Here is a 25,107-nt window from a genome sequence, read left to right on the forward strand (position 1 = left end):
GTGCACATGTGTTGACCCTCTCCATTATAGGTAATTCCAATCTCGTTAGTTTATGAGCACACCACTGCCCAGCCTCCTGGCTCCATGATTGATAGCCCATTCATGAGCACACCACTCCCCAGCCTCCTGGCTCCATGAATGATAGTCCATTCATGAGCACACCACTCCTCAGCCTCCTGGCTCCATGATTGATAGTCCATTCATGAGCACACCACTCCTCAGCCTCCTGGCTCCATGACTGATAGTCCATTCATGAGCACACCACTCCTCAGCCTCCTGGCTCCATGATTGATAGTCCATTCATGAGCACACCACTCCTCAGCCTCCTGGCTCCATGATTGATAGTCCATTCATGAGCACACCACTCCTCAGCCTCCTGGCTCCATGACTGATAGTCCAATCATGAGCACACCACTCCCCATCCTCCTGGCTCCATGATTGCTAATTCATTCATGAGCACACCACTCCCCATCCTCCTGGCTCCATGATTGATAAGGGACAGGCACTTCTGTTTGATTCACAGTCTGAAGCTGTAGAATTGTCATGGCACGGGCCCTAACTGTGAGCTTGTGATTGTGCTATACAGGGCAGCTGTGACCCTGTAGCATCCAAATTGCAGCGGCACTAAAGCCATTCCTCCAGTGTGCTCAGTCAGCTTCAGTGCAGTATCTTACAAGGTCTATTAGAAAGAACTTGGAAGCACTGCACAGTCTAGCCCTAGGCCATTAGAGGTAACCATTAAAATGAAGAAAAAAAATCTGTTATTTTAAAACAAGTAAATTGCAAAGTTCACTACACCAACACACAGGTTCGCCATACATGTGTTGTGAATGTCACAGAGCTGCGACACATGTAGCTGCGGCGCCGAACACCGGATTTTTGGGAGCGCTGCAGGTATCCGGGTTCCCGATGCAGTTATTCGGTAAGCGCTATAGCTATTTGGATAAGGAGTTATCCGAAGCTATTCTCTCATCCCTAGTATTTATATATCTGATGGGCAATAAAACGTTTAATGTGTCTTTATAGAGGTTCCTGATAAAATCCGCTCCAAAACAGGTACTATCCAATCAAAGAGAGAGATCACACCAACATGACAGACATTTGAATTCAGCTGTAACTCTGTATCACTGCCCGAGCATGGACCCACCGTGGGTTTAATCACCCAAGCATGACAAGGCTGTCAAGGTTAGGTCCGGAGACCCGCGGCCACTTTATGCTTCACCATCTCTACATGGAAAGTGATACATGGACGTCATCTGATCTCCCACAATGCGCTGCTCTAGAAACAGAAGCCCAATAATTGAGTTTTCTGTTCTATACAGCAAAAGAACTAACGTTAACGCCGCTTTGAAACGTCCATGAATCCTGTACACATTCTGTGCTTTTCACGGACAGAGCACAGACCGTAAAAACGGACCCACTGACTAAAGCACTGACGAGAATCTAATCCAAAACACTGCCGAAAATCGGTTCATCTTTTTATTTCACATACGAGGAAAAAAAAAATAAGAAAATGGATATTTGAGGCCTAATGTTGGTTTCACATAATGTATAAGCAAATAGGAGTCTGAGCCAGCAAAGCAAAGCGATTGAGATTTCTGAAATCTCCTGCACATGCTGCTTGTTTTTTTTACTTGCAGATTTGATTAATTTTCAAATCTGCAGTAGGTCAATTCTTTCAGTTTTTTTGCTGCATTTTTTTCACATATTTGAGTGAACGGGAACAAAAATGTACCGTAAGTAAAAGACATCAAAATCACAAGTCAAAACGTGGCAAAAACTGTGGCTTTTTTCATGCCAGCACTGTTTTTTGCAGCAGAAAAATCTGCTGCAACTACTAAATGTGTACACACTGCCTTAAAGCATGTGCACGCTAAATGTTGCAGCTGGGGAAAAAGATTAGCCAAATACGGATGCGGATATTGTTGCGCAAATGATACATTACAAAAGTGGGAAATCCATGATAACGTGCTGCGGATTTCTAATCTCTCACGCTCCCGGGTGTAGGGCATTGTCCGTGCACAAAATCTGCAATGAACGTGATCCGTGTGAACTAGGCTGAGCAGATGATGTGCACCAGGGTTTTTACCTGTGGTTCTCTTAAGTGACAGATGACAAGACAGAACCAAAAAAGCAATGCTAGTTGAACTTGTGTGTCCTCTATCCTCGGGTTTCATAATGTGCGGTAGTGAGGGTTCGTCACTCAAGGTCATTACCCGGGAAGTGCACTACATACAGTTAACATATCTCAGGCTTTGCAGTTCATTAGAAGTTACATGAATACTTCTTGCTCGGCAGAAGATATCCCGAGAGGCCCCAGAGGGTCCTGGATTCCACCCTAGTTCCAGGACGTTGTGGTGCCAATGCCCTGACACAGAATCACCGCCACTGCTGCATTACCACTTTTCATTAATATAAACAGTTATTATTAGCGCACAGAGAATCCAGCTCAGCGGCAAGAAGAAAGTGACTTTACTGCCTGTAAATCTCGCACAGTCACCTTCCCTTTACTTGTTGTCAGTGAGTGATATCGGTGACATTACTTACTCCAATGGATACGTTTGGGCAATTATCGGCGAGCCAAGAACAGCAGCACTAATCTGCAATCTAGAACTTCAGACAAGAAGTGATAGACTTGGTCATGATTGGTATCTAACCTTATTGTAAAATATGAAAGATATCAGATCACAAAAACCATAGAAAATAATTAAATTAATAACCTGGTTAATTCTGGTATAAAAGCTCACTGCTTGATACATTAGTTTAATTGTACATTATATTTCATTCTTTAGTTTCCTGCCAGTATGTGTCTATGTGCAATGTAAACCCAGAAAAGCGCAATCAGACGCATCCACAGTGAGAAGAAAGGGAGAGGGGTGAACTACAGCTTTACCTTGGATTTATTACAATTTGCACCAGAAGTTGCCAAAAATTGCAAATTAATGCCCATAACAGCCAAGCACAGACAAAAGCCTGCTGGAATAAGGGGTGCCAGACTGGTGTGATGCATCTTACTAAAACTGGACTCACAAAGGCCCCCCAAAATATTAGACAGGCCACAAAATGTTTAAAGTTCAAAAACAAATCATTGTATTTATATCAAATGGATAAAAACCTGAAACCAATATACATAATCAAAAAACATGTAAAAGTACCTACGTTCTAAAAACAGATCTCGTGTAAAGTGCACTGATGCCTATATATTGACACCTATACAATGAATGTTAAACAGGCCACAAGTGGCTTATACCATACATATCAATATGAAAATCATAAATAATATGTCTGATGAAAAACCTAAAAAGAGAAACCCCATATAAACATGCTTAAGTGCATGGACGTAAACTACTTCCCATACAAATCAATATGACATAATATTAGATGGCTAACGGTAGTGGTGTGTCTATCATAGCTGAATGTGTTCTTTTGAAAACTGGTTAATGGACTAATATGTATACCTATCTTACTAAAACTGCAAGAGAATATAAAACTTCCATGTTAGTGAATCTCCCATTATGTCTCGGAACCAGCTAATTTTGCCAGTCATGTCTCTGTCAGTGGCTGCTGCATATTCAGTATCGCATGGTGGTCAATCAGATGAACGGCTGTGGGAGCCATACTTGGCTGTCTGGAGCATGGCAGAATAGCAGCTATCTTTATGGACTAGATTTCTATTGTGAGAGGGGGCTCTTTAATATAGAGGTCTGGCTTCCAAGACCCCAGTAAAACATTCTCTGATGAAAAGAGTTGCCATATTCTTATTTTTCAGTAATTAGTATTTTTTAGTTAGTACTGTTAATTGCTTTTGTCACTAGCTCATTTAGAGAGTCTTCAGCAAAGGACCACCCTACAGGATCCATATGTCTTGGTGTCTTGGTAAGGCATATGGACTAGATAAATGGTAATAGGATGACTGAAAATAATGGTACAAACACTCATCAGTGCGCATTGCACCTGAAGATCTACAAATCTCTCTAATATTTCACTAACTGTGATAAAACTGTCATCTAACAGACACAATCACAATACGGCTTTGTGCGGGAGCACTGTAGATTTGGAGCATTTTTCCTTTTTATAAAATACATCTTAAGCTTCTTTTACACTTACTGGGTTTTTTGCCGCCCGTTATTGCGGGCCTTATCGCGCAATTTTCATGGTCTGCCGCAATAACGGACAGCAAAAAACTTACGGATCGCCGTTTTTCGGGTTTCCAATACTATGGAAAAAGTATTGGAAAAAAAAAAGGCATTCCACAAAACCGGAAGTCACGGTGCAAGCATCTGTTGTTTTTGCGGCCCCACTGATGTTCAAAGGGGGCCTTGTCCGTAAGCCGTGAAAAAGATCAAGCAGGCTCAATCTTTTTTCACGGCCTATAAGGCCCTCATGGCCCTACGGCGCACCGTGAAATTATTGCGGCCCCATAGAAATTTATTGGGGCCGCAAAACCACAGTATGTGTAAAAGAAGCAGTGAAGACTGAGGTCTTGTAGTGGAACAGAAACTTGCACACTATCGACATTAAGGGCTCATTCCCACTTGCAATGAAATCAGACGAATGCAATCGAATAAAAATCGGATTGCATTCAGACCAATGTTATTCTATCATTGTATGTTAATCTGCGATTTCTTTTTCAGCTCGGATCAGATCACGATCGGACTGAGGAAAAAAATAAAATTTGCAGCATGCTGCAATTGTAATCGGATCATATTCGGCAATAGAAGTTAATGGGTGCGAGAAAAAAAAAATATATCGCACAGCACTTGGACCATGCGAGTGCCATCCGATTTTTACACACAGCAATGTCCTTTGAAAAGCTAGCAATTTATCTGCCGCGTACAGTAAAATCACAGCAAGACCCGACAGAATAGAATAGACCGAATAGACATATAAACAAAGAATAGATAGATATAAATATGTCAGTCACATATATAATTAGTACAGCGAATGCAGCTTACTGTACATGTATTTTACTACTAAATAAATTGTTTAGTAATAACCAGCAAAGGCTAGGCAGGACAGGTGTGGGATGATATTAAGGGCCCCTTCCTAGGTTATTAATATCAGCCCAAAACTGTCTGCCTAGCCTTTGCCATTTATTATAGGAGGCCCCTAAATCATTTTTGTTTTTTGGGGGTCCTCCATTTTAATAACCAGTAAAAGCTAAGTATACAGCTGTGAGCTGGGTATTATCCCTTTCCCAGGCTATAAACATCTGCACCCAGCTGACCGCTTTCCCTCTGCTGGTTTGGAACATTATGAGGGAGCCCACACTATTTTTTTCAGAAAAATAATCATTTATTAACTACATGTACAGTAAGCTGCACACGCACTGCACTATGTGCACCATATATATATCTATTCTATCAGGTCACGCTTTGATTTTACTGTAAGCAGCAAACGATTTGCTGGCTTTTCAAAGGACATGGTGGATCCCATGCCTTTTTATTTCCGAAAGGAATTTATTTAGTGCTTAATTGTAAAGTGCTGCAGAATATGTTGGCGCTAAATAAATAAAGATTATTACTATTATTATGTAAAAAAAAAAAAACAACAACATGTACAGTAAACTACACACACACAAAGCCTTTTTGTGTCTATCTAATCTCTGTCTATAAATAAATATATATATATATATATATATATATACACATATACATACACACACACACACACACACACACCTCACAAAATTAGTGTATCAAAAAGTTTATTTATATTGTTTCTTCACTACAAAAAGTGAAGCTCATATATTATACAGAGTCATTACAAACAGTGATCTATTTCAAGTGTTAATTTCTGTTAATGTTGATAACTACGGATTGCAACTTTTTGATGATATTCTAATTTTGTGAGAGGCACCTGTATGTCCGATTTTGAGCCAAGTCACAGTTCCCCAATTCTAAGGATCCGTGAAAAAATAGAACAGCACTCAGATGCCATCCTCATTCTGTCTGTTTTTCACAAAAAAAAGGAAAAGCTTGAGAAATCTATCAATATTCTATATTTATTTATTTTTTCATATGAGAAAAACTGATGGTAAAATCTCACTGACGTCTGAGTGAGTCTTAAAGAACCATGGGGAAGGTGAGGGTAGGAGGACAGTTTTACCACAGCAGTAAGCAATGTGGACTTGTTATTTGGTAAGGACCACTGACAACTGTAACAATTAATGCCCATCGATGAAGGTTTGAACAAGACAATGTCTGGTCAATATCCTGAAGCGCATCACCATTTTCTCAAGATTATAATATGTATATTAAAAGGGGTTATCAACCACTGGACAACCACAGTTAATCAGTTCAGAACGCTAAAAAAACAATGTCCACTCACCAGGAGTGGTGCCACTTTTCCCGGAGAGTGATGTGACGTGTATCACGTGCCGATTGCAGCCAATGCGCGGTCGCTCATCAGCTGCAGCCTTTATCATGTCATCAGAGCGGACGTCCATCCTGACAAAATATTGATCAGCTGCAGTCACAGATAGACTACTGGCATGTGACACAACAATGTCACGTCACCCACTGGGAACAGCAGTCTCTCAACACTGCTGAAACAGCGCCACTACAAGTAGAGCGTATATAAAACAGGACCCCAGAAGAAATATTCCAGTTTTCTGAGAAATTTAATTAATATGTAATCCATTTCAAATGCTCCAGATTTCTGTAAGTCTTCAACATATTTATACTTTTCCAAGATGAGGGCTCCGTAAGAACATTTTTAAGTAGCATCTGATTCCAAAACATAATTGTTATGTGGGAAAGTAGCCTCATAGTCCTACTCTCATTGCAACAGATTTTTATCTCGTGTCGTCCCAGGACATTTGTTTTCCAATTTTATGAGTTGCGTTTTCAACCACAGAACACCAGCTGCGAGTGGAGAAGAGCAGTCCTCAGAGAAAGAAATCTGATTGCATTCTGGCATTTTCTGCCCTGTGCACACGGCTATTGGAAAGATTTAGTAATGCAATTACACCAGTTAAAACACAAGTGTAAATGCGCTCAAAAGAACGGCATTCGTTAGCAACAATATGTCTATTAGGTTAGGATTCCATGATTTCACCTCTAAACCTCCCAAAATGGCTTTTGGACAGCAATGGACATGCCACAGCACAACCCACAGTGCCGACTACCGCTTCAGATATGGTTGTTAAAAAGTTGCAATGCAGAGAGTAAAATACGCATGGACATCCGTGGGAAACATTAATACGCTGTGGAGATCAATTTACGTTGCAGATTTTTTGCTGCCTCTGTAAAAAAGTACTGCGTTTTCTGCTACATGGATACATACCCTAAAGGAGAAAGGAAGAATACAGCAACTAATGTCAGAGGTCACTTGGGAATTTTTTTCCCCCCATTTGGTGAAACTGATCAATGGTGATGCTGGGGAGCCATGGCCTCAAACAGCACTAGTGGTGGTAATCATGGAACTACTGGCTATCACTTTTCAACCAGTGTGTAATCATTAGAGGTAGGGTGGGCATTACGCACTACACTACAAAATCTGGCATCTTCCTCAAAGAGATGACAATCATAGTAAATCGACCCAATAATGTGCGGACTTGGCTTTATTATGACCACTGCGACATTAGTCGACATCGCCAATAAGACATTCCATTTTTTTGTACAAATTTCAAGGGTAAGAAATATTGCAATTTATACTCTTATAAAACTCCAAGCATAAACTTAGAGTGCAGAAAGCTATGATCATCGCAGACTCCAGATTTCCCTTCTCTTCTTACTGACACCTCAGTGGAACCGGAGCAAACACTCCACTCATGAGTTTGCAACAAGAACGAGGACCTGAGAACAGAACCACAGACTATTTACAGGGCTATCTCCTTCAGATTAGGACTACAAAGCGACTATGGACTCACAGCTAGTAATGTTTGGGAATGTAATGGCGCTATTACATGTGACCAATACCACTACCACATGATGTTTATGAACAAGCCAAATCTGCCGGTGGCTGGTCACAGATCGCTGGTGGCAGATTTTATATTCTATGGAATATGAAAAAAATCTATTCACACAAAAGGAGCCGAGGGAAACATGGATTATTTGTGATGATCATCTCGAGCAATTGGCGCATTGGGATTCTGCAATCACCGTCCTCTCTAGGACAGAAGTGTGATTCACACTCGGACCACACGGTAAAAATCACCTTCTACCCCTATTATTGGCCTTATCTAGAGAGCAGACTTATTTTATGTTGTTTCCTAAACTGGACAGGAGCATTTTGTCACATCTACAACAGATTCCAGACCCATCATGTTGAAAATCTGCAGAGTGCGTAATCCCAATCTATCCAACTCTAATATTTTGCCAGAGATTTTAGAATCAAATCCCATTAATTCTTCTGTGCTCACTTTCAGCTCTATGTGGTTGGGATACAAAGGGAGAAGGTCCAACAATAAGAACTTCCACATGTGTTTTTGCTCACATTGGGCAGAAAAGTATTCACATCGATTTTTCTGGCTAACACAGTACCACAATACAATTTGTTATTGCTCACATAGCTTCAAATCTAAAGATTAGTGCCAATCAATGCAACAGGTCCAATCTCGCAATTGTAAAAAATATCATCATTTTCAGGCTGGCACCCAATAGTGACAAAACCTGAACCATTTGGTGGTGTGGACACGGCATGTTGTGTCTGTTAGAAAACTGAAATTTACAGACACCAAAACAAAGAGCAGGAAATTTTGTAAATCATTATATTCGTGTAGAAGCAGATTACGGTATTTCAGTATTAACCATAACCCTAGAACAGAACGAAGAAAAGACCAAAAGAACTGGTATCAATTTACTGTAAAGACTAACGAGGATCAGTACTTGTATTCTGGTAAGAGATAAGAGAAGAGACAAGCTGCAAACGAAACAGGAATTAACAACTGCAAACCACAGGCGAGCATGCGACTATAACGTGCCCCTTGTGCAGGTGCAGAGGCTCAAGACGTTTTCGGCATTTCCTCAGGAATAAAGTACGCTTTGGAGACAGATGACATTATTACTCTTCACAGGTAGTGGATGATAGTTTTCCATTTCAAGCAGATTTAGTCTGTGGCATGCAGAACTTTACAGTCACCGTGATGCCCAATGACCTGAGGAGCCAGAGAACTGAAGCAACCGATCACTTCATTACTCAGAGAAGTTATTCTCGATCAGAACCAAGGTCATCCACTTGAGCCAAAAGTCCTCATAGCTACGGATCTAAGGGAGGTGTTAGAATGTGTTCCATGGTGGCGATTCTACATGTCTTCTGTATTATATATTAAATGTCCAAGACCTGACATCCTCCCTAACTGAAAAAGTGGCACGCCGCTGGGATTTCCAGGTTTTCAATATTGATTAACTATTTTTAAAGGAGAATTTAAATTGGATTTCTTTATACTTAACCTGAGTAACTCCTCCAATTTCTGCTGCTCCACTGATTCCGGAACAGTTCCGCTATTTCTTCTGCACCCCTGCGTTCTAAGGGTACGTCTCCACGGTCCGTTTCGCCGGCGGGATCGCCGCAGCGGCGAAGCCGCTCGGCGCTAAGCCCCGCCCCCTTAATGGGACGCGATGGTGCCGGATGTGTACAGTACACATCCGGGATCATCGCACCCCTCGCCATAGGGCCCTGTGATATGCCTTGCGGGGACGCTGCGTCCCCGCAAAGGTGTGCGGACATGCTGCGTTCTGAAAAGATGCGCAGCATGTCCGGAGTCGCAGGGCCGCCGCGTGCGGGTTTCCACGCATAGTGGAGACGGGATTTCATAAAATCCCCTCCACTATGCTGGAACATCTGGACGCTGCTTGTTTGACGCTGCAGCGTCAAACAAGCAGCGTTTACTGACCGTGGAAACATACCCTAATGTTATGCCCCCTAGTAATAAAGATGCTAATTTTCCCTTCAACAAACTGGGAGCTTATCAAAGAACACCTCTGTGGGTGCGGCTGTATTTTGATTGGCCGAGTTCTTTGGTACACGCCCAGTCCATTGAAGGGGAAATTTCCATCTTTTTTGCCAGGGGGCATAACACTAGAACAGAGGGACACAGAAGAAAAAGAAAAAACTGTTCCATAATCAGTAGAGCAGAACGAATTGTAGGAGGTACTTTAATCCCTTACTGAAGGGCTTTTTTTTTTTTTTTTTAATTTGACATGTGTCTCTTTATACAGTAATAACTCTGGAATGCTTCAACATATCCCAGAGATGCTGAAATTATTTTTTTCGTGACACATTATACTTTATGACAATGGTAAATTTAGGTTAATATGTTTTGTGTTTATTTACACAAATATCAGAAACGTGACAAACAAAATTGCAATTTCCGAACTTTAAATGATTATCCCTTTAATCCAGATAGTTATACCATACATAAACAATAAAATACCGTAACATTTCTCTCATATCGGTTTTACACCAGCACCATTTATAAAACATTGTTTTATGTTAGCATTTTAGAATGTTTAAAAATGTAGCAGTAATTTTTCATTTCATTATTTTTATAGGGACTTATTCAGTTTTCAAGTGACTTTGGGGGTCATATATATTGGAAAACCCCAAAATTGATACTATTATTAAAAAAAAAGCGCCCCTCAATGTATTCAAAATTGCTTTCATGTAGCTTATTAACCATTCAGGTTCGTAATTAATACAAAGTGGCATAACAGAAATGAAAAACTTTATTTTTACCACCTAAATTTTGAGAATTTGAGAACAGGCCTCTATAGCTGGCAGACTCTAAGGCCAGTATTTGGCCGTGAACTGCCATGGTAAGTATCAGGACCACGCGATCAAGATCTCATGGTGCCAACGGGGTTAAAGAGGTAACCACTGTACTCTGTTAGTCATCTAGATCCTGTAGTCACTATTGACTGCATTTAAGGAGTTAAACAACCATAGTCGGTGCCAACACTGATCTTGGCTGATGCAGCATGTTGTAGTGTACAGCCGACAGCTGCTGGATTGTCACCCATCTGGGGATACTATTCTCTTATATCACAGGTCAGTAAAACGACGTACTGGTGGTCTCTAAGGGGTTACAAAAATACAGTGAAACGTCCCCTTACATGGCTATGCATATAGTTGTCTGCTAAACAGTCTGCTATTCCAAATTTATCATACATACAGTACAGAGCAAAAGTTTGGACACACTTTCTCATTTAAAGATTTTTCATGACTATGAAAATTGTAAATTCACACTGAAGGCATCAAAACTATGAATTAACACAAGTGGAATTATATACTTAACAAAAAAGTGTGAAACAACTGAAATTATGTCTTAGATTCTATGTTCTCCAAAGTAGCCACCTTTTGCTTTGATGACTGCTTTGCACACTCTTGGCATTCTCTTGATGAGCTTCAAGAGGTAGTCACCGGGAATGGTTTTCACTTCACAGGTGTGCCCTGTCAGGTTTAATAAGTGGGATTTCTTGCCTTATAAATTGGGTTGGGACTATCAGTTGTGTTGTGCAGAAGTCTGGTGGATACACAGCTGATAGTCCTACTGAATAGACTGTTAGAATTTGTATTATGGCAAGAAAAAAGCAGCTAAGTAAAGAAAAACGAGTGGCCATCATTACTTTAAGAAATGAAGGTCAGTCAGTCCGAAAAATTGGGAAAACTTTGAAAGTGTCCCCAAGTGCAGTTGCAAAAACCATCAAGCGCTACAAAGAAACTGGCTCACATGAGGACCGCCCCAGGAAAGGAAGACCAAGAGTCACCTCTGCTTCTGAGGATACGTTTATCTGAGTCACCAGCCTCAGAAATCGCAGGTTAACCCCTTAAATGCTGCTGTCAATAAAGATTACAGCATCTAGATGGTTAACAGAGTGTGGGGGCTTCCTCTTTATCCCCCTTGGCACCCTGAGATGTTGATTGTGTGCTCCTGTTACCATGGCAATTCACAACCAAATAGTGGTTAGAGTCTGTAGCTATAGTGGCCTGTTCAGAAGTTACTGACATTTAGATGGTAAAAATACACTTTCTCATTTCTCTCATGTCACTTTACATTATTAATTCCTGAAAATCATCTGAAGGGTAAATAAACTACGTGACAGCAGTTTTCAAAATGTCAATGGGTGCCGTTTTTAAAATATCATTTTTTTTTTATTTTTTTTTTGGGGGGGGGGGGGGTCCAATACATATAGGACCAACCTCAAAGTCACTTCAAACCTGGATAAGTTTCTAAAAAAATGTTTTGTCAATTTACTTGGAAAAAATGAAAAATTGCTGCTTCATTTTTAAACCTCCTAAAATAGTAACAAAATAAACTAACATTTCACAAACGGTGCCAAATTAAAGCAGACATAAGGGAAATATTATTTATTAATGTTTTTCTGTGGTATGACTATCTGGACTAAAGGGATAATCAAAGTTTGAAAATTGCAATTTTTTTTAACATTTTTGTCAAATTTCTGATATTTTTTTTATAAATAGACAAAACATATCGACCTAAATTTACCACTATCATAAAGTACAATGTGTTACGAAAAAAACATTTCTCCAAATCACTGGGATGTGTTGAAGCATTCCTGAGTTGTTACCACAAGTGACAGTGGTCAGATTTTAAAAATTTGGCCGGGTCACTAAGGGGTAAATAATTTTGCATCGCAGGTAAATTTACGCTGTGTTTTTTTCTTCTTCAGAGTGTACGTTTTCCAGGTTCCCCACAATTCTGCAGTGTGAGGCTAGCAGGGGCTGGTGCCGTTACAAGTACCTGTCGTGATGTGTGCATTATCGGAAGATATCGAGCGCCTTACCTTTGGCCAAAGAAAGGCAAATTAAAATAAACTTTACGATGATCTCTTATCGAAAGAGAATGTAATGCGCTGGAATTTCCAAGGCTAAAAACATCCTGCATCATCTGGTGCTGACTGAAGGGGAACCCAGGGAATATGACAGCCAGAAATAGTCCTTCATAGTACAGTGAGCACATCTATTTGGGTGGTTATTTTGAATGGCTGCTATATTTTACTCATTCATTGGATACTATATCTGCTACAGTAAAACTATAAACAGCATCCAGTTTAGAAGAAAAAAAATTCCTATAGGATGCGTGCCAGCCCTTCTAATCTGAGGCGGGCCTCTGGCACGGACGTCTATTTACTGAACACACACGTGCCACTGGTGCACAAATAAAGGGTGGAAAAAACACTTAACTCCCTGGTTCCTCCTCTAACACGCTACGTGAGCCAAGCAAATAAGCTATATATACACGGCAGGGACTATTTTTACTTCCATCTCATACTTTTTAGCATCTATCCCGTTCTTTCTAATACATTACGAGGGAAGAGAGATTGCAGCATGTCTAGAAAGCAGAAGAATAAGCATCAGATATTCTGCAGCGGATGCCTGGATTATATGTATTTATTTCATTTACATCTACTATGTACGCTACTCAAGTGCAAGCGCAGTCACAGAAACCTTACTTGGATTCTCAGCTTTTGGGGTGGGTGAATTAATATTAAAGATTAAAAAAAAGTGGAATCTACTTCACATATATTATCACTTCTCTGACTCTCACCCCCATGCAAAATCCAACATATAAAAGTTTATCATTTCCAACAAGCCACATCTGCTGTAGAAATGGTGAAGACTGGCTGAAATTATCGACAGCCTCGGTCAGATATCCTCCGCAGCACATGGATGAGATTTAGTGAGATCTCATTCACAACGCCAATAATTTATAACACTGATGATTTTCCACCAGCAAAGTAGTAACATAACCCCAAAAATACATCCCTACGGTCACAAAATATAACTAAAATTTACCAGGATGACGTGCCGCGGTGCCAACAGCCACATTATGTGACTTGGGACTCGCTGTACGTCAGAGTTTGGAGTTTGGGGTTTTTTTTGAGTTAGTAAAGAAAAAAAAAATATTCTTAGGACGTGAAAAATCTCTTTAACCCAGACTTAATAGAGAGAGAACCATAAGCACAAATGTCTTTAAGAAAACATGCAGCATAACCCTGAGGGACTGTCCACATGGGACATGATCATTATGGATTTTCAATAGTGAATCTACAGTGGCAAAATGCACAGGAAAAAAAAAAAAAAAGCTGGATCCTGACAGCTTTAGTACTCTAACACTCCTCTGACAAAATGACAACTTGTTCCACAAAAAAGCAAGCTCATCCTATGTCAACAACAATGTTATGGTTCTTACAAGAATAAGAGGAAAAACGTTATTGTAAAAACAAACATTAGCTGTGGTGGGAAGGGTTAATGAAGGTAGCTGGGCTTCAGAACAAGAAAGCACATTACTTCTCAGTACCAAGCCTCAGTAAGATCGTTATAACCACAAAGCACCTTCGGATACGTGTCCACGACAGTGAACTGGTGAAAACGCGGATTGTGGGAATGAGAATCCATGATGACTTTGTCCCTGTGGCTTAATGGGCTTGTAATGTATGTTGGCTCCACCATGCGGCAAAAAAAAAGTGTTTTACCGTAAGTGTCACTGACAAATCCTGCATTACACACAATGCACCAATGCTCATGTGCAACTGCAACACTGAAGTCGCTGGCAAAGGAGTTTGGGATCGGCAAAACAGCAGAAGACGTAGGTTAAACAGTCTGTCCGGTCTCAAAAGAATGCTCCGCAATCACTAGATGTGCCAAATTGTCAGCACGTAATGTGCAGGGTGTCACGACTCCCCTGCATTCTCCTTATGGGTGGTCGATCCCATGTCCACATGTATGCGATTTGCATACTTCCCGCCACATACATACTAGACTCCTGGGCTTCTCCCAATCCTCTTCTGTGAGACTAGTCGGCATGTAATAAAGTTTTTGCACATATAATGCTTATTCGCCAGCTTTAATCTAGCTGTGTCATGTTTCATCCCAACATCTTTCCTCTCTTCCAGCTCTGTCATGTGACCTCTAGTCTGACTACCGGTCCAGTACATGCTCCCCAGTATAGACAGGAAGTCAGACTATGACAGGATGTAGACACCACCTATCACATCCTTTGTGGAAACTCTCAGACCCCTAGATATACGAGACCAGTAATGTGGAAATCTGAGTGCACCCCCACTGTTTAAACATATTGAGAGAGAATATTACTAGCTAACCAAAGTGCATGCACAGACTGGCTGTCCGGAGGCTCTACAGTACAGGCCGCTCTTCTTGACGTCAGGAGAGGACAGCTACACCAGGATTTCTACATAGGACACAACTTCCAGTAGCTCTTTCTGTGACAACAGGCTTTAGCTGCATCAGTTGTCTATTTGCTTTCCTTATTTTCCTATTTTGGGGTAACGCTTTGGAACCACTCACTGGTTTTGTATCGGTATGTTCTCATATTACAATACTTGATGATCTCGTATTACAATATTTTTAGGCTATACTGGTCATCCAGGAGCCAATTAATAATAGGGCGACAGTCGTATATACAGTACACGTGGTAGCCTGGATACTATACCATGACTACTGTGCTTCATGTAGACTAATCACTATGTGGCAGTCAGTGCTCGTCTTAGGCTACGTTCACATTTGCGGTCAGCGCCGCAGCGTCGGGCGCCGCAGCGGCGCCGCATGCGTCATGCGCCCCTATACTTAACATGGGGGCGCATGGACATGCGTTGTGCTGCGTTTTGCGCCGCATGGCCGCAAGCGTTGGACGCAAGAAACGCTTCAAGTTGCATTTTTTTTGCGTCCAACTTGCGGGCAAAAACGACGCATGCGGCGCAAAACGCAGCGTTTTAGCGTGCGTTTTGCCGCGTTTTTGTTTGCGTTGTGCGCTGCGGCGCCGACGCTGCGGCGCACAACGCAAATGTGAACGTAGCCTTACTCTTGATGTGACATTTTATTTATTAGAACGGAATTACTATTTTTTTTTTTTTTTTATAACTGTAAATTTTTTATTAAAGTTTATATTTAAACAATTACAAACATCAATCCAGATAACGATACGGTAACATTCTAGACATCAGTTAAAACACAATGCCAAAATAGAAAAAAGACATTTGCGAGAGTTTCAAGTACAAAATACACCATAAGTAAGAATGATTGATTCCACTGCATGATAGCTCAGACTTGTAATCCATTAGATGATGGCTAAACAAATATAAGAAGGAAAAAAGACAGACAGGAATGGATAAGGAGAAGGGAAGAGGCACTGAATTACGGTACTATTTCTAATACTTGCAAATATATCACTATAGTATCATCCATCAATGTCATTGCATTTCAAATGCCCTCCTAGTCCACATCAAAGCAGTCAGGCTGTGTTCAGACTGGCATCACGGATTTCTATTACAACAAAGCCGCAACAATCACATGACCTCCAAGTATGGCCATAGAGTCTCCATGCACATCACTTGTTTCACAGCATTTTATTAGTTAAAAAAATTAAAACAAACATGTAGGCAGACTTTAAAGTGTATAACAAATTATTATAAAGTGTACATATGCAGCGCCCCAGAGTCCTGGTCGTTGCAGTACTGTGGCTCCGCCACTATGGGGAGCTATGGTGCGTCTGATGGCACTGAAGGAGTTCATCTGATCAGGTATCACAGACACCAATACATTTCACAGCCGGGCCTCCGGGGGGAGCTAAGGGTTCTATTCACTAGGCCACTCCCCACCATAGTGGGTAAACTGGGGGTCAGGCAGGAAGTTAGTCAGAAAGCTGACTGGGTTGGAACCAGGCAACACCTTGTGGCAGAGGGTGTTGTGGGGGAAGATACAGTAGGGTCTCTGTCAGGGGTGGGATCCTGACAGAGGCTTGGCAACTTGAACGAACGTAACGGGACCGTGCCTGCTCAGGATAGCGGCGGTGCCCAAGGAAGGACCAGAAGCGAGATAGATTGTGCTGAGTGAGAAACGAGATCAAGGCAATAAGGAGAATACCAGTAGGGGTCGTGCCGTAAGACCGAGGCAACACCCTACTGAGGCGCACTACCGGTGGCCGGAACGCCGAGGGAGTATTACAACATCCAGCTTCAAGCGATACTCTAAACAGCGGCAGGACAGTCAGTCTAAGGCGGGCTGTCTCACCTAAATCACCTATGCAGTCTTGGGGGGCAACTTGTGGAGAGGGGCGACTCTAGGGTCCCGGAAGAGCTCCGAGCCTACCCGTCAAATGGGTGCCGTCCCAACCAGAACACCAGGGAGGGACGGAGGATTAGCAGAACATCATCTAATCGAGTTGTGAGGGAACTTAAGAAACAGACAACAGTTGTGGGGACTTTCTGTAAGCACAGCAGGGAAGGACCGCAACACATAGCGCTAGAAGGAAGGCACAGATTTCCACCTGCTAAGAGAACTCTGGAGGTGCCATTGGACCGGCAGGACTTGCGCAGCCTGGTTATCCGGATTCCGGACTGAGGACCCAGAGATCTTCAGTAAAGAGGTAAAGAGACTGCAACCTGGTGTCCTCGTTATATACTGCACCGCACCACTACAGCTTCACCACCACCACTATCTACATCTATCACTGTACGCCCCTCAGCAGGGTCACGGACCGGGTCTAGCCACCGTGACAACCCCAGAGCAGAGACTCACAGGCCCGGTACCGGGTACCCTTCGGCCCTGCGGCAGTGGGGGGGGGGGGGGGGGCGCTACACATACAAAGGGGGATATTCAGCCAAACCGGTGTAGAGAAAAAAATGGGCCAGTTGCCCATTGCAACTAATCATATTTAAATGTTGACATTTCACAGGGTCTCTGGGAAATAAAGTCTGCATACACAACAAACAGCTATTGGACAATCATTTGGCTGAAAGCGTTCTCGCCAGATTCCTCCATATACAGGGGCACTCTTGCCCGATTCTTCCATATACAGGGACGCTCTTGCCTGATTCCTCCATATACAGGGGCGCTCTCGCCTGATTCCTCCATATACAGGGGCGCTCTCGCCTGATTCCTCCATATACAGGGGCGCTCTCGCCTGATTCCTCCATATACAGGGGTGCTCTCGCCCGATTCCTCCATACACAGGGGCACTCATGCCTTATTCCTCCATATACAGGGGCGCTCTTGCCTGTTTCCTCCATATACAGGGGCGCTCTAGCCTGATCACTCCATATACAGGGGTGCTCACAGCACTCTTGCCCGATTCCTCCATATATTGGGGTGCTCGCAGCACTCTTGCCTGATTCCTCCATATACAGGTGCGCTCTTGCCCGATTCCTCCATATACAGGTGTGCTCTTGCCTGATTCCTCAATATACCGGTGCGCTCTTGCCCAATTCCTCCATATACAGGTGCGCTCTTGCCTGATTCCTCAATATACCGATGCGCTCTTGCCTGATTCCTCCATATACAGGTGCGCACTTGCCCGATTCCTCCATTTACAGGGGTGCTCGCAGCACTCTTGCCTGATTCCTCCATATACTAAGCTATAGTGTGAGGTAATCACCACCATTAATATATCCTCAGGATCAGAGTATATAAGAGCAAGGAGGATAGCCCTACATATAAAACTTAACTTTTAATAAATAGCATATAAAATAAACAACTCAACTGACACAAACAAAAAGGGTGCTCGTGTGAAACCGTGCTCAAGTAATAAAAATTGGTTAGATCTCACCAATAGTAGTAGAGAGTCCTTTTTAGGAGATCCTTTTCAAAACATATGAGGAACCCGAAGTGGTTGGGTACCCCTGTTCCTATCTGTGTAGATGGTGGCAATCCTTTTCCCCCTGCACTCAATGTGAGCTTAAATAGCCCCTAGATTAAGCGGGAACGGGAAGGCGGATCTCCTAAAAAGGACTCTCTACTGCATTTTGACTGGACTATTGGCTAGTTTTGACTGGCATTTCTACTCCCCTGATGAGTGCCCGATACTGGACATGAAACGCGTCGGGAGAATTGGGTATGGTCCATGGGTTGGTGGAGTCTATAGTTAGGGACCACTTGGGGCCTGTCCTTGTCAGGACAGGAGCTGGAGCAAGACATACAGGGAAGGCAGTACACACCCTGTATCCAGCCCCTTTCCCTTTATATGGACGACGGACCTCCGGTTAAGGACACTGAGAGGTCTGTGTTGGTGACCATACGTACACCAACTTTGGAGAGGCATTCCGCTCTACTACTATTGGTGAGATCTAACCAATTTTTATTACTTGAGCACGGTTTCACAGGAGCACCCCTTTTTGTTTGTGTCAGTTGAGTTGTTTATTTTATATGCTATTTATTAAAAGTTAAGTTTTATATATAGGGCTGATTCCTCCATATACAGGGGCGCTCTTGCCCGATTGCTCCATTTACAGGGGTGCTCGTAGCACTCTTGACTGATTCCTCCATATACAGGGGCGCTCTTGCCCGATTCCTCCATTTACAGGGGTGCTCGCAGCACTCTTGCCTGATTCCTCCATATACAGGGGCGCTCTTGCCTGATTCCTCCATATACAGGGGCGCTCTTGCCTGATTCCTCCATATACAGGTGCGCTCTTGCCTGATTCCTCCATATACAGGTGCGCTCTTGCCCGATTCCTCCATTTACAGGGGTGCTTGCAGCACTCTTGCCTGATTCCTCCATATACAGGGGCGCTCTTGCCCAATTCCTCCATTTACAGGGGTGCTCGCAGCACTCTTGCCTGATTCCTCCATATACAGGGGCGCTCTTGCCTGATTCCTCCATATACAGGGGCGTTCTTGCCTGATTCCTCCATATGCAGGTGCGCTCTTGCCCGATTCCTCCATTTACAGGGGTGCTTGCAGCACTCTTGCCTGATTCCTCCATATACAGGGGCGCTCTTGCCCGATTCCTCCATTTACAGGGGTGCTCGCAGCACTCTTGCCCGATTCCTCCATTTACAGGGGTGCTCGCAGCACTCTTGCCTGATTCCTCCGTATACAGGGGTGCTCGCAGCACTCTTGCCTGATTCCTCCATATACAGGGGTGCTCGCAGCACTCTTGCCTGATTCCTCCATATACAGCGGCGCTCTTGCCCGATTCCTCCATTTACAGGGGTGCTCGCAGCACTCTTGCCTGATTCCTCCATATACAGGGGTGCTCTTGCCCGATTCCTCCATTTACAGGGGTGCTCGCAGCACTCTCGCCTGATTCCTCCATATACAGGGGCGCTCTTGCCCGATTCCTCCATTTACAGGGGTGCTCGCAGCACTCTTGCCTAATTCCTCCATACACAGGTACTCTCTTGCCTGATTCCTCCATATACAGGTGTGCTCTTTTATTACTATTACAGACTGCATGCGCTGCAGTTTTTTTCCCATATGCTTCTCTATAGGACTACAAACATTAGAAAAACAAAAAAACTGAGAGGCCAACAAAAATAATTATCATCTCAATGGTGGACAACCCCTTTGAGTTCTTTTATATAAAATGTTTTAAGATAAATATTCCTAGATTTGGTTCTTAAAAAAATACAAACCTGAAAAATAATAAAATGTGCTATTACTGTTAATGTGTAGATCCAGCCCTGGACTCTGTTCACACCTGAGGTTGTGCGTTCTGCTTCCCTATCCATTTTAGGACACAAAAACTGAAACCAGCCAGAACCCACCATTATAATCAACGGGGCTCTGTGCTTGTGATAGAATAAGGCGAATGCCCAAGCCCACAACAATTACTTTATACACCAAACTGATTATTACATACAATATGAATGCTAATCATACACCTCGGAGAGCTGTCATCTGAACACAGCAACGACTCCTGACCCCAAGCACATGACACTTGGCCAGGGTGAATGGGCAATAAGCTGCTGCCAGACCCCCCAACAGTGGCTTTTGTCCCTTGAGAACAAAGGACCTGGCATGTTGAGGACCAAAATGGAAGAAGCTTAATTCCTGGGGCATTGACGTTTGTCAGTTCATCCCTATAGACACCTACCGAAGAGGCCTAAAAGGGATTACTACACTACCGGTACTTTATTTATCACACAGCAACTTTTTAGGAAATAGTGGAAAATGTTTATACCGATGTCCCAAAGTGGAGACCTTTTCTCAGACAAGAAAATAACTTCCAAAGGGCATTTTGACTATCCGATCACCAAACCACGACTATTATGCTGTCACCACAGGGTTAACCCACAAGCGTCATAATGGAAGCTTCTTCATTTGAGCCCAGCTATTAAATCTGTTTATCAAACGTGTTTACCCGCCGTTGTCCCCAAAGACGTGACTGTGGTAGTGATGGAGAGGAGAACATCTGGATGCACCTCTAGGTGACTACACAAGGTAGCATTGGGAGCACAGTCACCCAATTAAACCGTTTGTTTGGCGGTCACATTATTAATGAGACTCTGAATACCGCCGCGACTGAGACAGATGCTGCAAGAGCAAATGTGAGCCTGCATTAACCCTCTACTATCTGCACAAATGATGCACTTTTTTGCAAACGCTTTTGACGATTCTGGTCCGAAATGTTAAAACATTTCCCAAAAAACATACTTGGTTACCAAGAGATGAACAACACAATAGCAAAATGTTCACAACACGTTGTTTGCCCGCTTTCAGGATTGAGCTCCTGAAATACACGTCAAGATGGAGGCTAAGAAGATACTATTGTCCAGAACCCTATGGAGGACAATATTGTCCTGTTCGCCACCAGTGGGTTATAACAAAAGAAGAAGGTATGCATTAATGGAATAGACGACATTATTCCATACAGCAATATAAGAATACAATACTTACACATTATTTTACATGGCAGCTTAGGGTGACGATTGCCACAGTATGGCATACCGGAATTTGGGAGCTTTTCCTGGCAAATTCATCAAGCAGAGGCCATAAACGGGATGCGATCAGGACCGGATAGGCTACTGATATTATGGAAAAGTACTGGAGATCGGAGTAGTGTATGATAGAAATCAGATTACATGGAGGCACATTCACAAGGTCTCCAGGGCTCATGTGTACAGCTGTATTATGGACACGTAATATACCACCTACAGCAATGGAAAGGTCCTTACTGTATTTCTAGGAGTCTCTCATTTCACAGGGAGGCTTTTCTCATTGATTTATACAGAGTGCCTGAAAAAAAAACCCAAAACAGTTGCATGTCCCATAATATGCCGAAATACCGAGGTATTTTGCCCTAGATGCAACGTGAAGCCATATGGAGGCGCATAGACTGCTTACAGCCTGGAACAGAACCGGCACAATAAATGCTTTGTACAAAGCGACTGAATGACAAACTGAAAAACGATCTGCGAAACAGTCGCCAGCAGTTGCTTCAACTTTCTAAGCCTCTTTTAAAAGTGCAGATGGGGCTGGTTTGCCAATTTATCATTTTTTCCAACCAAAATAGAGCAACAATTTAGACATTTTCAGGAACTTCTTAAATCCAATAGTGCCCCATAGAAAATAAAAATATGATATACCGGTATACTCACCTTCCACACAGAGCTGACATAACATTGTTATGTCACGTGAGCACTGCAACCCATCAGCGGCCACTAACAGGCTGCAGAGCCCACACGTCCCTCGGAAGAATCCAACGAAAGAGTGAGCGCCACAGGCCATTAGTGGCCAATGATAATGCTACACTAGCGCCTGGAGACATCAATGAAGGGCGCCAGAGCAGAGGGGAGTATATGGTATTTTTCTTTTAGGGTGAAGAACATAGTATTTAAGAAGGGGTTGCCCAACTAGGAGACAACACCTCGAATAGTACCGTAAATAAATGGCAAATACATAAGGACTAATTCAGTCGCCTGGTACACAAAAAATAAAAAAAATATATAAATCTGTAGTGATAAAAATGGACAGCATGTGGATGGCAGCGTCTGGTATCAGGGATTTGTGTGGAGTCATAGACTTGTATAGGTAAATTTAATCAGGGACCTGGATCAAAAATGGACACGTGGTCAGTGAAAAAACCCAGATATGTGGACAGCTCCATATAGTATAATGGGTAGATGTTCTATGTGATGGACCACGCACGGGACTCACGGATGTCTGAATGGGGCCATATGGGCATAAGCCGGACAGAGACTGGATCTATCACGTGTCCCAGTGACATCGGTGCCGATCATACCACTCACATCTCAGACAAAACCTGGTTCCAGCAATGTAACCACGCACGACGAGTGGTCTTATTTCCCCTCTAGGACAAGTCCTCCTGAATGTTCTTAAAAGAACAATTATCATTAAGAGACGCCGTCTTTCAATCCAACACAATCGCAGTTAGAAGCCATGACGTGGGGACGTCACGACGGACTGCAGCTCTAGTCCTGGGGGGACACAATCCCACAGACTGTCCGACACTCCTCCAGGAGTCAGTAAGAGCTGACAGGTATCAACACAACACCCAGAAAGTGACATTACCGACGTGTACGGTGCTACCAGCAGCCACGGGGGTCTTACGCTGACAGTGGGTGACTATGCGGACCCCAGAAACATTGTGGACCTCCACACCCGATGTCACGTCACATCTCGCCCCAGCAGGCGGCGGAGCCATGCAGGCACAGTGTACACTGATGAGGAACGTACTGCACAGCACAAAGTTGTATCTCACAGTGAGGTGTATCCGAGGGTATCTAATCTCCGCTGTCACAGTGAGGTGTATCCATGGGTATCTAATCTCCGCTGTCACAGAGAAGTGTATCCGTGGGTATCTAATCTCCGCTGTCACAGTGAGGTGTATCTGTGGGTATCTAATCTCCGCTGTCACAGTGAGGTGTATCTGTGAGTATCTAATCTCCGCTGTCACAGTGAGGTGTATCTGTGGGTATCTAATCTCCGCTGTCACAGTGAGGTGTATCTGTGGGTATCTAATCTCCGCTGTCACAGTGAGGTGTATCCGTGGGTATCTAATCTCCGCTGTCACAGTGAGGTGTATCCGTGGGTATCTAATCTCCGCTGTCACAGTGAGGTGTATGTGTGGGTATCTAATCTCCGCTGTCACAGTGAGGTGTATCCGTGGGTATCTAATCTCCGCTGTCACAGTGAGGTGTATCTGTGGGTATCTAATCTCCGCTGTCACAGTGAGGTGTATCCGTGGGTATCTAATCTCCGCTGTCACAGTGAGGTGTATCCGTGGGTATCTAATCTCCGCTGTCACAGTGAGGTGTATCTGTGGGTATCTAATCTCCGCTGTCACAGTGAGGTGTATCCGTGGGTATCTAATCTCCGCTGTCACAGTGAGGTGTATCTGTGGGTATCTAATCTCCGCTGTCACAGCGAGGTGTATCCGAGGGTATCTAATCTCCGCTGTCACAGTGAGGTGTATCCGTAGGTATCTAATCTCCGCTGTCACAGCCACATATGTAGGTGACAGCTGAGCGGGCACAGGGGGCACCACATATGGGCAATAAAGTGTGGGAACCCACCACAGCAAGTTTACGGCCCCTGGATGGTGGGGGTCTGCTGCCATAACAGGGAACGGAATTACTTCCCCCGGTGAGCAGAAACTAGAGCTCCAGGCTATATAAACAAATGACAGCACCTGAGCAGCGCCCGACACTCCGCACTCACCAGTGTGCTGCTGCTGCTGCTGCTGCTGCTGTCACTGCCTCCGGCGCTGGCTCCGGTCCTCCTCCGCTGGTACACACCCCGCACTGCCTCCGCACGGCCCTCACCTGCAGCGCTCGGCTCTCAGCGGACTCCTTTTCGTCCACTCTCACCACCACACTAGATAGTTTCTTCTTGGTGACACTCCGCCACAGCCGCTTCACCTCCTGGAACTCGGGGGTCTGAAGAGGGCGGATCACTCCGCGCCAAAGGCCCGGTTGATGACGTCACCGGCAGCCCAGAAGCCAGAGCAGGCAGAAGGGAGATCACGTCGTCCTGTCACAGTACACGTCCCGTCTTTAGAAAGGCCACAGATAAACAACGCAGCCGTCACGGGATAAGGAGGGAGAGAAATGAGGTCGCTAGCCTTGACAGCTCGCACGTTGGATTCCTCTTGGCAACCGATGACGTCATCTGTCCCTTCGCCTCGGGCAATTGGCTAACACAAGTGACAGGAGACAAGAGGAGGGGCGGGTCTTAAACAGGGGCGTGATAGACGCGCAGCTTAGCCAATCAGCATTCTGCGGAGGCGGGGATAAGCGAGCGCTTGTGGTGAATGTTGTTATCAGCTGTAGGTGAGGTGTGCGCGGGGCGTGTGCTGCTCCGGGCCGTCACCACCGGCGGAGCGTGAGGGGACCGGTGCCCTATGGCATAACAGTGGGGAAATAGAGCACAAATGGAGACTGT

The 25,107-nt window shown here is 43.8% G+C and overlaps 1 protein-coding gene across 8 annotated transcripts in view; it reads right to left on the reverse strand.

The window, feature by feature from the left end:
- MEF2A (myocyte enhancer factor 2A) overlaps positions 1 to 24,854 on the reverse strand; it is a 167,874-nt gene extending 143,020 nt beyond the window's left edge. For 3 of the 8 annotated variants that reach the window (XM_077263381.1, XM_077263379.1, XM_077263382.1), the window contains exon 1: positions 24,385 to 24,852. The gene's annotated coding sequence lies outside the window, so the exon portion shown is untranslated. Of the gene's footprint in view, positions 1 to 24,384 lie in introns of all 8 variants that reach the window. The other 5 variants (XM_077263386.1, XM_077263380.1, XM_077263384.1 and 2 more) reach the window with 3 other exon arrangements.
- Between the last annotated feature and the right edge of the window lie 253 nt (positions 24,855 to 25,107).

The sequence above is a fragment of the Ranitomeya variabilis genome, chromosome 5, assembly GCF_051348905.1.
Source record: "Ranitomeya variabilis isolate aRanVar5 chromosome 5, aRanVar5.hap1, whole genome shotgun sequence".
Lineage (NCBI taxonomy): Eukaryota > Metazoa > Chordata > Amphibia > Anura > Dendrobatidae > Ranitomeya > Ranitomeya variabilis.